The sequence below is a fragment of the Scomber japonicus genome, chromosome 7, assembly GCF_027409825.1.
Source record: "Scomber japonicus isolate fScoJap1 chromosome 7, fScoJap1.pri, whole genome shotgun sequence".
Taxonomy (NCBI): domain Eukaryota; kingdom Metazoa; phylum Chordata; class Actinopteri; order Scombriformes; family Scombridae; genus Scomber; species Scomber japonicus.
In genome coordinates this window covers 31,398,706-31,416,814 of record NC_070584.1, presented here as the reverse complement: position 1 = coordinate 31,416,814, position 18,109 = coordinate 31,398,706, and the positions used below count along the sequence as shown (strand labels likewise).

At 40.1% G+C, this 18,109-nt stretch overlaps 1 protein-coding gene across 2 annotated transcripts in view; it reads left to right on the top strand.

The window, feature by feature from the left end:
• nos1apa (nitric oxide synthase 1 (neuronal) adaptor protein a) overlaps positions 1–18,109 on the top strand; it is a 242,419-nt gene that overhangs the window by 41,648 nt on the left and 182,662 nt on the right. The window lies entirely within an intron of this gene.

Sequence of the window (18,109 nt, the reverse complement as noted above, 5' to 3'; positions counted from 1 at the left end):
CTGAAACCTGTAGCTCTGGCAGCAACTCCATATTGTGTGTGCAACTGAGTTCTTCATCCTCCTTTTTTATTTCCCAACAGTACCACTAACACACAGTAACACCTGCTGGGGGGTTTGCGTGACCTCATACTAGCACAGCAGCGGCACACAGATAAACACCAAAAAAGACAAGGCTGAGTAGAAAACCAAGAAGAAAGAAACCAAGAAAGAAAACAAGGTAACAAGGGACACATTCTTCTCAAGGATTCATATCAAAGCTACCTATCTTTAGATGAAGCAAATAAAAGTATTTGTTTTTTTTTTGTTCAGTCAGCCTGCAAATTATACTTAAAATGTAAAACAATAGAGTGTTTCCCCTGGGCGCTGGGCGCTGGCTGAGGAAAAACTCAGAAGAGACTCAGCAGCAACACAATTTCTCTGTTCTCTGTTTAAAAGCGGCTGAGAGTGACACTAAAATAAGAATAGCTGGTCCATCTTAAAGGTCAGGTCACCTTTAGAGAGGCTCTCCAGGTTTGGCTAACCTCTTTCACTTTTCTAGCAGTTGGAGGAAACAACATGTAAGACTTTTTTTTTGGTTTGGAGAAACTGCAGCGGTGGATAAGACACGGTCTATTTTGGAGGCTCTCATGCTGGGAAAAACACTTTTCTATTAAAGACTGGTTTAGTTGAATGCACCAGTAGTTATTCATTTATAAACACATACGTTCATACTCCAAAACTTTCTCAATTTACTTTTATTTGAAACACAATAAAACACACGTTAGACCTGAAACAGTGTGTCGGGTTAATGGTTAATGGTCCCGTAATGATTTTCTTAACCCTCCTGTTGTCCTCGAGACGAAAGAAGGAAGGGAGGAAGGAGGAAGGAAGGTTGGAAGTGAGATAGAAAGGAGGGAAGAAGGAAGGATGGAAGGGAGGAAGAAGGAAGGAAGGAAGGAAAGGAGGGAGGATGGAAGGGAGGAAGGGAGGGAGGAAGGAAGAAGGAAGAAGGAAGGAAGAAGGAAGGACAGGCAAAAGAAGGAAGGAAGGAAGGTTGGAAGGGAGGAAGAAAGAAGGAGGGAAGAAGGAAGGGAGGATGGAAGGGAGGAAGGGAGGGAGGAAGGAAGGAACAGTCAAAACAGATGGGTCATTTTGACCCGGGAGGACGACACCAAGGTTAACTGAACTTGGACTTTACATATTTAATACAGAGTTTACCTGTGTGCTTACTCAAGTCCCAAAAACTCTTCATCAGAGTCGACTACTGCACCCGAGTCGCGCTTTTAGCACATCGCGCTTCAACATCAGTTTGATCTGTAAATACTGAAAACCCCCACCTCACTTTTAAATGAAAAAAATATTGCTTTAAAGCTGCGTCTTATACACTGTTTTTTTACGTTATTAACCGACACACTGCACCCTGTACTGTACATTTACTGCCAGATTGACAACCTACTGTTAATCTTTACACTCAACCACACACTTAACACACACACTTAACACACACACACACACATTTAACACTCTGCCCTAAGGGAGCTACACTACTTTTATGACATGTACTTTTCACATGCAAGAACGAAGAGAGGGAGGATGACTCAAAAAAAAAGAATGAATATCTAGTAGCTAGTAGCTCATTGATATTAATGATAGTGTGAAATCTTAGCAGCAGGGGGGCTCATAATTTTTTTTGCAGAGGCAGAATTAATACAGGGGGGAAACACTGCAGTAGCAATCGTCACCAAGGTAAACAGGTGTAAATAGAACCAGTAGGATAGAGTCTATTTACAGTATGTGTTAGGATCTGATTCAGGCACCCTCACGTCTGTTATGTGTAACCTCTATATAGACCAGCATGCCAAGAATTTCCTCATGTAATCCCAGTCTTTTACGAGGTGTCACGTGTGATAAATCGTTGGCCCCAAGGAGAGATTTGAGTGACTCCTATGGTCTGAATTGTTTCCTCGCCACAATTAGTGCGCATATGTTCAGTGTCTCCCCAAGGAAATTTTCTCAGCAACCTTCTTAGACCTTTTTTCTTATGAGGGTAATATCTGTCACAATGAGTGGTGACTGACTGAATGAAGGAGAAATGAGGAAACGACGTGGACCACGGGCCCGCACGGTTCTACATCTCCAATCTTAGCTCGGAGATTGGAAACGCAGGATTCGGTTTACATTGTTTCCACAAGCCCAGACTGTTCCCTCAGCTCCGGCTGCCAATAACAGCGCCCTGGGAGACAGTGAAGCGTGAAGCCGGAGCTGGTGAGGGAAAACTTCTGTAGGTCATCTGGGGCAAACGCATACAGGCAGGTTCTCACGCCTAGAAGAAGAAAAAAAAGTATGTCTGTCAGTGATGGGAGTCAGGAAGGGAAGAGAGGGGAAAACTCCTGGGAGGAAACAAGACACACTCACATGTAGAGACATACACACACACATTCTCACCTTTCCAGCGAGACTGTGTTCCCATTTTTTTTTTTCAATTACTGAGCCTCACATCTGCTGATCTCCCTATTTTTTTTTCTTCCTTTTTGCTTGTCCTCACTCTCCCTCGGCATCAAAAACATTTTTCACATTATGCAAATTAAGACCTGAAGATTGTGAGATGTCCCATTTCAATCTCAGCAACGACAATGTTGGCAATGATGATAATGATGGTGATGGCAGTAACAGTCCAGTATGGTGGTGGTGGTGGTGTGTTACCATAGTTACTGAGTTAAGTCACTGGAGGGTAACAGCTGGAGCGGTAGGAGAATAGTAAAGATGTCATTGAAGCGAGGGAATGGAGGGAGGCTGAGGTGGAGATGGAGATGACATGATGAAAGGTATGCACACAAAAAAAAAGTTAACGCCCACTAAGTACAGTGTTTTAACGCTGTGCACACACAGAATCACTACTGCATCTCACCAATATAATTAAATCTTGATCATCTGTAGACATTTATTGCAGATATCTTCGATGCTTTCAATCATAAACAAGCAATTTTGCAAAATGATTAAATAAAAGTTATCTCCGACTATGATTATACACGACTGCACTTACCGCTGTAGCTGTTAATTGCAACAAGCCGTATATACGCTCCCATCTGTTTTCAGAAGCATCTGTAAACAGGTGTCATGACCCAAAAAATAGCAGTCTGTGGAGAAATGAGAAGGACTGCGTCGGTGTGGGCGTGTTGCTGCAGGTACCTGTGAGGAGATGACACCCAATCTAGAAAGTTCGTCCACACACAAACACTGACTTTGTTTGACACCAACACACTGCAATGGTTTGTAATACTGTGTGAGACAATTCAAGAAAGTTAAAAATGGCTATAAACAGTTAGTTAGTTATTTCAGTCACATTACAAAAAGGCTTGCATTACCTCATTGTGTTTGGTAGGCTAACACATTGAGTTGTATGTCAGTATTGCATTTTATATCGCAAGGTTGAGACCCTCGCTCTACCTTCAGTGTGGCTTCATTGAAATGAATGAAGGCTGCTTTTTGGCACAGAACAAGACTGTGGACATAAATCATACTGGTAGGTTGTCTAGAGTTACCAGATTAAGCTTGTCAGAAACCAAAATAAGGATAAAGTCACTCATGTGTGCCAAGTTCATGTTTCTAGTCCACTGGGTCAACGTGACTCTTGTCCTGAAACATACTCATTAAGACATATTAGCAGACCTGTCATGTGGTGACCCACCAGAAGGAGGCCCGTGCCCCTTTCAGGGCCCAACCCTGAAGATTCAGGAGCATAATGAATCACAGTATCCATCTAGTGTTTAGGTGTTAGGTTGTGAAATGGCATTGCTTTTGGTCTTCTTAAGAGTCTTAAGCTGGTTTTATGTTGCTTTAAAGATCAATGTAATGATGATGAATTTAATGCTTCTGTTCCATTTCATTCAGCTGACAAGCTGGGAAGTGTCCAGTGTTTTGCATAAATGCACTTATCTAACAGCCTCTTTACGAGATGAACATGAGAAAAGAACATTTTTCCTTTTAAAGTCCATTAAAGTTTGGAAGCATATTTGGATCTAACGGAAGACATCACAGGAATAAGATATCAGGGCAGGGTGATCAAACTGAATCAGTGTCTTTTTTTTCTTCATTGGCTGTTGGGCAGTGAAGAGGCACACAGGAAACAAAGGGGGAGAGAGAAATAACCCCTCCAGCCAGTGTTTGAAATGTATACTAATGTTTAAAATACTTGAGTAAATGTATATATGAAACATACACCATATTTCAGCTGTTTATCTAAAAAGTGACGGTATCTTTGACGAACTGAGTGCAGCTACTCCCTCTGACTGACTTCAAATGCTGCTGGAGGTAAAAGAAAAAATGACTTCAGTGTTCAGTTGGTGGTTGCGTAGTTGAGAGCAGAACATCGGCTTGTGACAAAGAGAAATCCGGCAAATGCTGTCAGTTTTGATACCATTGTTTCTGGAGAAGCCGAGGCTTTGAAAGACACTCCAATTACAGTAACTCCGCCTCGCAAAGCAGAGCCTGTATCAGTAGAGCAAGCCTGCCTGCCTGCCTGCCTGCCCTGTTTTATAGTCTGAAGAAGTTCTCCTGAGCTGTCTAAGCGTGGTTCTACCTGCGTATGTGCATGCATGAATGGGAACGTGCATGTCAACAATGTGAGCCAGGCACCAATCTTAACTTTGGCAGTGTGTCAGAGTGCTTACTGATAGGGAGGCAGCGCTTCTTGAGGCAGGGAGGGGTCTTTCTATAGCTGCCAACTCATATCAGCACACAGGAAGGGTGGATGGAAAAGGGGGGAGGGTAGTTTGTTTAGAAGAGGACTAGATTAAAGTACTGTGTCTATTACTTCTAATGGCTGGTTGAAACATTTGCTTGTGTATAATGCTGTTAGCACTGTAACTAGTCAATTAATCGATATTTATAATAATATAAGACAATTAACCAGGCGGGGAGGGGTGTTTCTATAGCTGCCAACTCATATCAGCGCACAGGAAAGATGGATGGAAAAGGGGAGAGGGGAGTTTGTTTAGAAGAGGACTGGATAAAAACATTAAAGTACTGTGTCTGTTATAGAAGTGAGAATACCTCTATTACTTCACATTTGCACGTGTATAATGACGTTAGCGCTGTAACTAGTCAATTAATCGATATTTTTAATAATATAAGACAATTAACCATCAACTTAGGTCAGGATTTGTAGCTTCTATCAATCTGATGTTATTATGAAATGAATACTTGCTCTGACAAATCAAACAGTAGTGTGAGTGTATGATACTCAAAATAATAATCACTGTCAGCCGCAGCATCAGTAAGTCGTGTCGGTGAACTGAGCTGAAGCCCGAGCAGCGTTCAGACTCCCTCGCTCTCGCTGGCAGCGTTCTCCTGCTCTTCTTTTACTGAGGTTTTTCTCGCTTCTCCTCACTTCACTCCCTGGAGCCCGAAACAAATATTAGGAGCAAAGCAAACTGCCAGTCGGCCAGTCGGACTCAGCCTCAGCTTCCCTTTGCTGATATATATATATATTTTTTTCTTTTTCTTTTCTTTTCTTTCCCGTGATCTGCTGAGCACACAGTCACAGTGGCTACAACTGCATTTGCAACAGCTTGAGTCTACAGGGACTGGAGGAACTAGTATGGAAGTTACTTATTGTGTAGAAACTGTATAAAAGATTGGTTTGTGAACTGCTGCTTGGAAGCCAATAGTTTCGGATCTAGGCAGCGCCATCTTGAAAATTTTAGGTGCATGCTGGGAAAAATAAAAACAAGGATTCTACTTTTATGGGCATGAGGCGTAGCGATAGGCGGAGCCATGGTCGGAGTGGGAGGTTGCGATAGGTTTTGAGGGCTGGATCTCGAGGACATTGGTCAATCAACCTGTCAATCAGGACGTAGCCCCACCCTAATGCATACCCTGCTTTATCGTCACATATAAAATCAGGGAGGCCAAAATGTCCCAAATGAACATCATACTGCATTGAAGAAGGCTTTAAACTAGCGATTGAGACCATAAACACATTTTGAAAACGTTTACTGAGGTTAGAAATCAAGTGAGAAGTTGGTGAATTCTCCATTGACTTGTATAGAGACGGTCGCCCCCTGGTGGCCTTTTGATAGAATGCAGCTCTAAGTTACTTCCACGTTGGCCTCATTTTAGAGGACTGGAACTCCCCGCCTGTGTAGAAAGTGCTCCCTCGCCCCCCCTACAGGGCATGTGCACAATACGAGGGGCTCATTCGTAATTGACCCTCTTCAAGCTGGCAAATATGACCACTTTTTGTGTTGTTTTTAGCTTTTCTGTTGTTGGTTTGATACGAACTATGTTGAGGTGGAAGAGAATTGTGTGCCATAAAAGTTTGTTTAATTTCATGCAAACAAAGGTTCTGTTTGCGGGGCGATCACCCGTTTGATTGGACAAACACAACTGCTGGATTCAAACCTGTGAACTGGCATCCAGAAGCCAACAGCTTGGTTTTAACACCCCAAATCCAGCAGCATCTGTGTCTAACTGTTTTTGTTTGCTGACTTTACCAGATGTGAGGGAATTTATTTCAATCCCTGTAATGAAACGGGAGACGAGGAGAGACGTGCTTAAACCCTTGCAACTCTCCGGAATAACTGAGAAATTCGATTACTCTATTCTCTGTGGAGCAGTTGAATAGTAATGTTGCAGCATTAAAGGAATTTTTAATTTGCACAAAGGCGCTTTGACATAACTCCCTTAATCTTTCCTTTTTTTTTATTAGCAGAAACATCAATGTGGGGAATTTACAATGCCCTTTGCTAATGGACAGGCCTGTATGGAATAGTTGATGTTTGCTCGTAAGTACCATAATAATCAGAATGGGTTATTGGGAATATTCTCGAGAAATGAAACGAATGAAACTTCTGAATCTGGTCTTAAGTTTGAGAATGCTTTGTTTTCTACACAAGCCAATATCGTCCTCCCATTGTCTGCTCTGGGCTTAACCTTCATTTTCCTATATTGAACGAGTCCTGCAGAGAACATCTTATCTAGCTGGATTCTGCTCTATTGGAGGGGATCACAGAGGATCGCTATCTCTAATGCAATATTCTCCGTTCCATATCTAATATTGCCCGTCTGTGGAGAAGAAGCACGGCAGGCAAGAAGAGAGACAGCTGCCTTCGAGTGTTTCCGCTTTTCTCTACTCAGTCTCCCGCTGCATCAAACTTAATGTTTCAGACACAAAAAGAACCCAAAAAATAGTCAGTTTTCACTGCTTTCTTTTTGTCTTTCTTCCAATTACCAACCTCTAATCCTTAGAGTCAAACAGCAGAAATCCCTTCTTTCCTATCAGCATCACACCTCCAACCTATTGTAGGACGGCAGGGTGCTGGACTTTTCACATTCAATCTTGTGCAAAACTGCTCGTCTGACCTTTTCTTTCCCTCTCATTCCAACATTATTGTAAGTCTTTCTTCTTTTTTTTTTTTGACAAAGGATTTCCCTCTTCCCAGATTCTGTTTGAATTAAGCAGCAAGTCATGTAAGGGAAATCCAATTTTGGCCACACACCTATGGAGTAGAAGAACAAAGAGGGGGCATTTGTATGGGGCGCAGGGGAAACGTTGTGTGTTATGTGGGAGATGAGACCAAGAAATCCTCCTGATTGCATTGCTGATCTGGATATTGAATAGGTGGAGCAGTGGAATGCAAATGAAGCGCTCACAGAAATTGCTCTGAAAAGAAATATTGGCTGAATAAACCAATAAAAAAATAAGAAAAGACAAAATAATTAAATGGCAAAGAATAATGAGTTTGATATTACATAAGTGAAAAAGGTTCTCTGTATTTTTACAGACCTTTCCAAAGCTTTCAGTACAGTAATAACTGCTTCCCAGAATGAAATTGGCATGAAAGCAAATTGGTGTGTGACTTCAGGTCAGGTTTGAAAGCATTTTGAAAACAGAAATGTTCCAGCCCTCTTAATTGTGGGCTGAATGTTGGCGAGATTTCCGTAGTTGTTGAAAAGCAGACATTAACAGTTATTAATTGCACATTTCTTTTCCTGTCCTCAATTTTTGTTGGTCATTCAGAATCTGCAGAATAATCCTGGAGCTTCTCTGATAGATGTTGCAGTCATAGGTCAGTGGTATCTCAGTTCTGACGGAAACCAGTAAAGAAAATCAAGGTTGCTTATCCATCAACATGAGCAATATGGATTGCTATTCAGCTGACCATAAGAGGGATGTGGGCTGTAGTTGATTCACAGGGTAACTTACTGCTCTGGTATGAATCACTTGAGACTTCAGCTGCTTCACCGCATAGCTGGAAAAATACATTTAAAATACATGTTTTGGGCAGGGGGAAATCTGTTTCAGTAGGCAGCACAAATAAATTCTGTATTTGGCAAGAATTAGTTGATACAGTATTTATAACCAGGCCTGAAGGCGTTAAGTGTATAGGATCCAAAGCTACCCCAACAGCTACATCACAGCTGAACTGCGCCTTCTCAAACATGTAGCTACACTTTGAGGCTACGGCATCGGGGGGGACTGTAAGAACTCTACTCTGATAGTAAGTACGGGCTGTACTCTATAACTTTATAAGGCTGATAGAGATGGTTTAAATTGAATACAACATGAAGCGAGATGAAAAAAGTAATTTATCTTCTGTGAGTCACACCTACTGGGCAAAGGTTCGATATGTACCTCAATTTTAGGCTTTAAAGTTTGGTGCAATCCAGATACAGCAGGAAAAAATCCTCCCACAGCTACAACAGTAACATGCTGCTCTAACACTGATGCTTCACTATTAATAATCTAATGATGTCATATATAATAATAATATATCAGTCAGAGGGACCAAACCACTTCTTTTACTTTCATACTTTTTAACTGCATTTTTTATGGTGTGCTGTCTGACTGCACCAAAAATTCATTTCACTATGGAAATAACAGCACATTTTAATTAGGGATGGGTTATATATCGATATTATATAGAAATCGAGATATGACACTATTTATCATCTTAGAATATGGGTATTGTAATATTGTGATATGGCAGAAATATTGTCTTTTCCTGGTTTTAAAGGCTGCATTACAGTCAAATTTGGCTGATATATTATGTGCCTTTATCCACTTGGTCATTATATCCAAAGTACTGACGATTACTTATCGAAAATCTCATTGCCTAAGTATTTTGTGAAAGCACCAATAATGATCCCTACAATATTGTTGTGATATCGATAAATGAGGTATTTAGTCAAAAATAATATACATACATTTTGATGGCAGTGACACTACAGGGGTAACCATGGTAACAGGACAACTTGGTTAAACCAGTTACCAAATATCCAACGAGCATGCAACAAGTGTCCGAGTGGAAGAGTTTGTGTTGGAGACACAGTGAAAAAAAAAAAAGAAGCTGGTTAATTGAGTATGATATAAACAAATTACACAAAGGAAAATATGTTAGAACTATCAACCCTGACCTACAAGTGGGAAATACAGAGCAGCCATAATTAACACTTCAGTCTTACTTCAGAATAATGCTGAAATCCAGCCAATCAATTAATTAAACAAGCCAAAAATCCCAAAGAATATAAATGAACATTTTCAGTTTTGGACTGAGTCAGGCAAAACAAGTGCTAAAAATGTCAGAACTCGGAGAGAGAGAAAATAATTGATAGTTGATAATGAAAATAATTGAAGCCCTTATTTAGAATTTGATCTATTTTCAGTTTGTGTGTTAGAGCTGAAGAATGCCTTCTGCTCCTCTACCAAAGGGGCCTTCTCTCCACTTGTTCGCCTGCTGGAAAACAAGTGGTGCAGCTGATAAGATTGTCGAACATGGAGCCTCTGGCCATAGCTCACCACAGCGCCAGTAATCACACAGGTCCTCCTTAACTGCTGTGTAGATGAAGGCGAGAACAGGCTGTTGGTATATAACAACAATACCAAGAGATAAGATTGCACAGTGAGAAACAGGGGAAATCTTCTGCCTATAGAGCCTAGAATATCCATAGCAATGCAGAGGAGACTGAAGCTGGTACAGTACATGCAGTGTATGTGTGTGTATGATAGATACCACAGCTCCCCTCGGCTCACTTGTGAGGTTCTTTCCTTGTCAGGTTGTTTCAGGCGTTGTTGGGCTTTCTGGTGGAGTAATCTCAATGGAAGAGGAGCAGCTGCTGGGAAAAGTCTATCCTGAAGCATCCATCTTTTTCATGTGTGTGTCTGTTTTGTCTTTTTTTTGTGACTATCCCAAACCCTTAGTTGTGTGTGTATGTATATATGCCTTCACATTTGCCTGCGTGTGTGTGTGTGTGTGTGTGTGTGTACTTGTACGTAGATGCCTGCAAGCATTCATGAGTGTGTACATGTATCACAGTTGGTGTTTTTTTTTTTTACTGCAGGGTGTGTGTGCCTCTGTCTGACAAGTGGCAGCAGTGGCAGTCCAAAACAATAAAAAGACAATTTTCTTGACTCTGCAGGGAGCGGGAATGCTGTAGTCATCAGTCTGATGCCCACATTACTGTATGCCTTTTAGCAGGAGCTTTTATTGACAGAGCTGAAGTACTGACCCTAGTGGCTGCCTACCGCTGTCCCTGTTAACTGTGGATGATGGGGAAAGAAAGAAATTGCTTTTTTTTTCATGCAAGAAAAGTAATTGTGTGCATAGAGATAGATATTTTCAAGAGAATTAAGTTAGCATATTTTTTGCAATGCTGGACATATAGCCACGTGTTTAAGGCTCTCAACCAAAGTGCTTTACATTAGCCTGATTGGGCCTGGTTTAAACTCTGAAACCTGAAAGCACTGGTTCATGTTTTACCCAGTATGCAAACAACAGTCCTGACAAATCAAAGCAGATCATAAGGCAAAGCTGTATGACATGTAAGTGGTGAGGAACAATGATAGCCAGTTACATAACAGGCATTTTCACATTTTCAGACTAGCGAGCCGGAGTTAAATAATAGCCAGTGTCACATCCAAACAACTCTAATGGTTGATAATGAGCTACTAGCCTTTGCCAGGAAGAACAATTGATGATTCTGCTCTATTTTCCCATCCTGTCTTCTTGTTTCCTCAGCAAGTTTGGTGGAATAAGAGAATCTATGAAGTTTATTTGTTGCACACATGCATCAAGAGGAAGACAAAACAAGAGGAAACACACATTAGTCATTTTTCTCAATGGAGGTTACTCATTCAATACATGTTTGCATTTGTCAATTGTACAATTTTCAAAGCCTATATTTTAGTTTTGACCCACTGTTACTGATATATTATTGTTAAATGTTGGTATACAGCTTGGTTTTTATGCATATTGTCATTCATAGTCACTGCATCAGTTTCAGTACCTCATTACTTGTAGGACTTCCTGACTCTTTCTGGTTTCCATGCTGTTAAAATGCAGTTGTGATTGTTCATTTAATTTACTAAACAGGACGGAGAACAAAGCAAGAAATTACAGATTACATGCTGTCATCAAAGTCATGTCAGGTCAGTCTAGTCATTAAAACAGAGTTGGAGTTGTTGCATTCACTCTATGACTTCTTGTCAAGCTAATAGATGCATCTTTTTGTTCCACTGCTGCTGGGCTTTGACTCCGCATACATTAATCCACTGCTGAGCAACGCATCAAACTCTAAGTCGATCCCTTGTGACTGAATTTCACTCCTCTCAAAAAGTCTCAAAAACAACGGGACTGTTTCTTTCAGCGCTGGTCGGGGGAAAGACCTTTTTTAACTGCAGACATTGTGACTCATCGTAGCAGGAAAGGACAGGTGTAAGTGATATATTAACCATGTCTCTGCTCCATTTACATGACCTGTAAGTCAAGCCAGTCAGCTAGCTTGTATGATACGACAGCCATAAAACTTGTACATGTAAATGTCATGCAGCCATGATTCATGATTTCCCTGGCTTAGGCATATCAGAATGTCTTGAATAATAAAAGATCATAGCCAAAAAACAACTTCCCCATTTCATAAACAGATTGCCCACACATTGAATATATTTATTGTAAAAGGTTTGTTGGTAAGTTGTATTGATGTAATGCAATACAGCAGACTAATGTAAGTTAAGATCTACCCCCCTCCAACAAATATAAAACTTAGTAGCCTAAAATGTGTCTACAAAGAGTAATAATGGCATTCAATATGTGATCAGTGTTGGTTTGAATAAGCTTGATTGGAACATCCTCACAAACCATAGCAGACTCAGGTAGTATTCATCCTGCATAGCGATAAAAACCCTGGTGCAGGTATTCAACATTCAAATGCAGAACCCACTGGTGGAAGTGTCACGCTGTATGGGTTCATTTCAGCAGCAGTGAGGAGATAGCAGCTATAATGAATGAGGCCACGCACAGGCGAAACCCTTCCGAGACCTACTTGGAAATATAAGTGAAGTTAAATTGCAGCAGTAATTTGGTCTGTTCCAACAGGATAATTATGATCCTAACCGTGCATCAACACTGGAATGACTTCAAAATGTTGAAATCCCCCCCAAGAATGTGTAAGTCTGTGACTGGCTTGAATCATTTTGAGTATGTGCATAATGACTTGAAGATATCACATCACAGAACACTCACAGTTCGGAGAAAAATCCCCAAAATCCGGATGTGCTGAGCTGATGCAGACATGTCCAAACTGGAACTGGGAGCTGTAAACACTATACCCTACATCAATGTATTGACTCTGGAGATTAAATATTATCATTACTTATTAAAACATATACTTCATCTTCATTTCAACTCATTTAAATTCAGGCTGCAGCTCCACACAGTGCAGAAAAGGTCCACTAACTTAAAGCGTGGTACATTTTTAAGAGCGGCGATGAGGAAATCTGATTACACAATTGTGTGTTGAAATCCCTTCTCTGGTTTCAAAACCTTATTACCCAAGGCCTAATGGGCTGTCAGTGTATGATCAGCTCGTTAAGCTGCTATAAATTTGCCTCTAGGAACTCTTCAGGCTTCAATCGTTGGCAGGTGCCACTGTTGAACTGTTGATATTTCCCCAAATAACTACTACCCTTGTAACACTACCCTAATTGTACTTTTTATCGACATAAGGGGAAGCTAACTCCTCTTCTAATGCAATGACATTCTGCTAATCCAGTGCTAATTGCCCTTGTAAAACACAAGCTTACCGCTATTAATAATGTTGTACTGAAGATACATGACATGTTTTATATGATCCACTTTGAGTGATCTAATGAATGTAAACTTCAGTTTGCAGTCGCCTCCGGTACTAATATTTCACCCTGTGGTTCATTTGATGTGTACAAATAGGACGTCCGCCTTTAGGGCCTGTCAGGTACATTGTGGAGCGACTTCATTAAACTGGCAATTAAAGCTGGAAGAGGCGATAATCCTTTATTGTGTCTTCAGAGGGGCTTTATCATGACAGTCAGCCAGTTACTGCTCAGACCACGCTGTAATTTAATTCTAGCCAAGGCCACCCTTGTCAAGAGCAGAGATCCCACCCTGTAAATGATGTTGGCGTCTGATGTTGCTACTTTTCCATTTGTGTCTGTACATGTGTGGTTTTTGTACTGAAGTGAGGGGGATCAAAGTTGCCGTGCGGGGCTTTGGTAAATACAAAGATTTGGCGAGTGTTGTTTTGTGTGTGTGCTTTGGGCATTGGTCTCTTGTGTGTCCCGGAGTGAAAATGGTCCAAACTCTCTGGCTGGCTTTTTGTTGAGCTTTCCAGTCCAATGTGTGGTACAATGCTGTGATATAGAGGAATGCTAGTAGCAAGGGGATGTGGTGCCTGACAACTTGGCTCCACAACAGTGTCCATACAGGATACCACGATGTTCTGAATCAACAACCCCAAGTCCCAATGGGGTATGACAACTTATGTTTTCCTGGATACTGTCCTCACCAGTAACCCCAAAGCATCTGTTGTTTGCTCAAACAAAAATCTATGAACAATGTCCCATGTTTATGCTTTCCTGACAAGCACCCTCATGTGGTTGGAGACTACTGGTCATATGAAAGATCTCCTACTGGTCAAAGTTGGTTTCTCCTAACCATAACCTCAATCTTTTCCAGATTTAACAAAGTAAACACCAAAGATTGAAGGTGCTAATTGAAATCAAACATGGTTCTTTTGATCGACATATTACTTTTGAGAACCCTCAAAGTGCTTCAAATTTTGTTTAAATGGCTTTAAAAGGGTTAAAAGTCTTGAGTCAATAATATTAACTTGAAAAGCCACAAAGCATTTTGGAGAACCATAGAAGAACTGTAATTTTTCTGTGTATAGTTTTAATCATGACCACAATTTTTACTTACCTATAATCAAATAGTTTTAGCTGTCTAAGCTTAAACAGAGCCACAACTAACAATTTATATTTTTTAATTGATTGATCACTAAATTCACTAAAAACACATTCACACCTACAGGTAATTTAACCGGCATGTTTGTGATCCGTGGGAGGAAGCTTTGTACTTGGACAGAACCCACGCAGGCAAACTCTTCAATTAAACCTTTTGTCTATAAAATGTGTGAAAATGAATTGAAAATGTTCATATTATAATATCCAAGAGTCAGCCCACAGTCCAATGATATTCAGTTTACTGTAAGGTGTGACAAAGAAAAGCATATAATCATCACATTTAAGAAGTGTAAAGCAGAATTGTTTTATTTTTGTTGCATATATTCTTAAAAAATGACTAGAAAGATTATTTGATTATTTAAATAGTTGCAGATATATTTTCTGACTAATCTATTAATCAGCTAAACCAAACCTTAAACATACCTTAGGGGTGACAGATCAAAACATTTATTATTTGATGGTCATTTGTAACTGTTTGTGAAGGTACTGACACAGTAAAATGCCAAACAAACAACAACAACAAAAGTGGCATTTTTGCTTTTATGGTCCATTTCTTTTCTGGTTGCCATGGTGTTGTCCAGCATTATGCTCCTGCAGTAAGAAGTGTTTTTAGTATTGCTTAGCCTTTTAACGTTCACTGACTAGAGGTCATAGTTTTTGTTTAAGTTCAAGTGAAATACAAAAAATCCCTGTGTGGAAATTTGGAATTCAGTCATATTTTATTCATTCATTCTGCCTTAAAGACAAAGCAGTGGCACTACAGTTGTGTAGAAAAAAAAACTTCAGAGGTTAAACTTTTTGGCACAAAAACAACAAAAAATAAAAGAAAATGCAGAATTGTTTTTTAAGGCTTGTCTCAGTATTTATCCTTTGCTGCTTCCATCTCCTTCTGCTCCCATTGTGCTCGCCCGTTTTTCACTTAGCCTGCCTGCATGATTTATTCAGACTGCAGACAGTGCCTTGAGTCCATCAGAGTTTGAGTAATAAAGGGGCCCAATGCTAGAATAAAAAGCTTTTATTAGCTGCATGGTGAAAGAATCAAACCTCTCTGTCATACTGCAGACTTTAATAATAAAAAAAAAATTAAAAAAGAAAACCCTGAATGTCTATAGAGACGAGGAGCCACCTCACATTAAAGCGACTGTATAGTCTGTCGGGCAGACTACAGTCCCACCGATGTGAACATTCACACACACACACACACACACACACACACACACACACACACACACACACACACACACACACACACACACACACACAAAGGATGTTATTTGTGTGTCATGAATGAGAGTAGGGTATGACTGGCAGCCTTAGACATGGTAATGAGTGTCTCTTTGGACCAGCTCACTGATAGAGATTCTTTACTTTCTTCAGAAGAGGTCGGTGTAGATAAAGAGACAGTTTAAATCACCACCGTCTTACATAATTACAGCCTATATTCACACATTTGGCTCAGTGTGTTGCCAGCGGTTTAACCGAACATGACCCGATTCATGTTATTAAATCCCATTTAAAAACAGCAGCCTGGTTATATATTGTCTTTGGTATTTGGAATTACAAACAGGCTCTTCAGCAGAAATAAAAGTGAATAAATTGAAAGCTTTTCTTGGCTTTCACTTTATTCTGATCTCTTTTTTTGGGAGTGTATTATCATGTGTGGTCCCAAATAGACTTTGAGGACTTCTAAAACATGTGCTGTTCAGGCCTTGTTTTTGTTGGGACTAGTCCAATTTAAAAAAAAGGAACAAAGAGATAAAGAAACTGTTGATTTCAAATTTGACATATTTACAGACTGAAATAACACAGTTAATAAAAGCAATCAGACAGAAGCTGTTTTTCATCCCTCTTGATATCATGCTGAGTTTGATTCAAATTAATGGAGGGAGAGAAAAAACATATTTTTTTTACATAACCTACTTTATGGCCCTACAGACTTTTTTTTATCCCGTTGTGTTGTTTTAAAATTTGTATGCCGCTCACGTAAAAAATAACATTTGTCAAGAAAGTTACCTTACTTTTGTGATAGATAGTTCATTTTTCTTCATAATTGAAAGCTCTGTTAGCATCGCCCCTCTCAGTTACTTTCACTGTCACCTGCCAACGTTTCCATTCCACTCCATAAACACATTTTGAAAACGTTTACTGAGGTTAGAAATCAAGTGAGAAGTTGGTGAATTCTCCATTGACTTGTATAGAGACGGTCGCCCCCTGGTGGCCTTTTGATAGAATGCAGTTCTAAGTTAATGCCGCGTTGGCTTCATTTCAGAGGACCAGAACTCCCCACCTGATGTCTACCATACAACTGCTGTTTCAGTCCTGAACAGTGCTTTATCCCAACCTTTAACCCCACAAAACCACATTAGCTTCCGCTACGCTGCTAGGTCCTGGGAATAACATTACGTCAATGTTGCTACTTTAGACAGTAAGCTAGTTAGCTGAATATGCTTACATTGGATCAGATAAACACACAGTTCAGTCCATTCCTCAGACTTTAGCAGAACTTGGGTATACAAGTAGAAAAAGACACCACCCTTTTGCTACAGCTTCAAAAACAAAGCTTGAACAGCCAGTTATGATTGTTATTGCTATTGCTATGATTGGACAATCGCTATTCAGGGTAGTGGTGCGGCAAATGTTCAATTACAATATAATGAGGCAGTAATAAAAGTAATCTTACATGTTACACTTTTGTAGAAATGTTAAATTCAGTTTACTAACCACCACTGTTTCAGGTTTGGCTACTTCCACTCAAATTGGCCTTGATCATAGTTGATTTTTTTGTCCAATTTTATAAATAATTCCATTAAATCAAATCTCGTTTTGGAAGAGCGACATGACACCATTACACAGAGGGGAGTGGAATAAAATGACGCGGTAAAACATTTTGGCATAATCACTGGTACTACTTTCATTTGGCATGAATGAAAGAAAGCTGTAATCTCTCTAACCAATGAGGGCCATTAGCCACTCGAGCTTTTATACAGCATGGGCCCTGAAAATGAAAGCGGGCTGGAAGTGATTTGTCGATACACCAACTGCCTCTAAATTGAGTTTGTCTCTCTATCCTTAAGGGGAAGAGAGGGATATCTCCTCTGACATGGTTCAATAAGAGCAAAGAAAACCTCATTATAACTCATCTCTTCCTTTTAAGGTGGAGCTGAAATGAGCTTGAATGTCTTTAGCAGTTTACTTTCATTTGTTTATTTGATTGTAAAACTTCAGTTTCCCACAAACAAGTAGCATATCAATCAATTTTACAATCAACCCACCAACCAAACAGCAGTATATCCATTGAAGCTGAAGAGATTTTTTATTTAACAAAACAGTCTGATCGTCATCTTGTGCTTCAGTGAGCAATTCAGACAGATATTGATTGGGTTGACAGGGATCTCTCACTCTCAGGTGATACACAGAGCGTTATATCCCTGGTGCTTCAGATGTCACGATAAGCATCTGGTGTCTTTTGAAGCGTATCAGTCTCTAATTCAGGCACAGACGAGTGACCTCAGAGAGAACAGGTGGAAAGAAAGAAAGAAAGGACATCAGTCTGTGAGGCAGAAAACTGCAAAACTAGCTAACTAAGAAGGGGAGGCAGTGACAAAGAGACACAGTAGAGAGTCTTTCTCTATGCATTATTGCTGTGACAATTGAGCCAAGTAAATGTCCCTTTGTTTCACAACAGGAAGCTGTGCCAATTGTCTTTGGAAGTGTAATCTATCAAGCCTGAAGACAAAACTTGTTTGCAGAAGTTTTTGTATTTTTCACACTGCAGACATTTAAAGATGTCTTGGTAAATGATGGACGTCCACCAAATTGGTCCTGACTCAAATAACTCAATATCTACTGGATGGA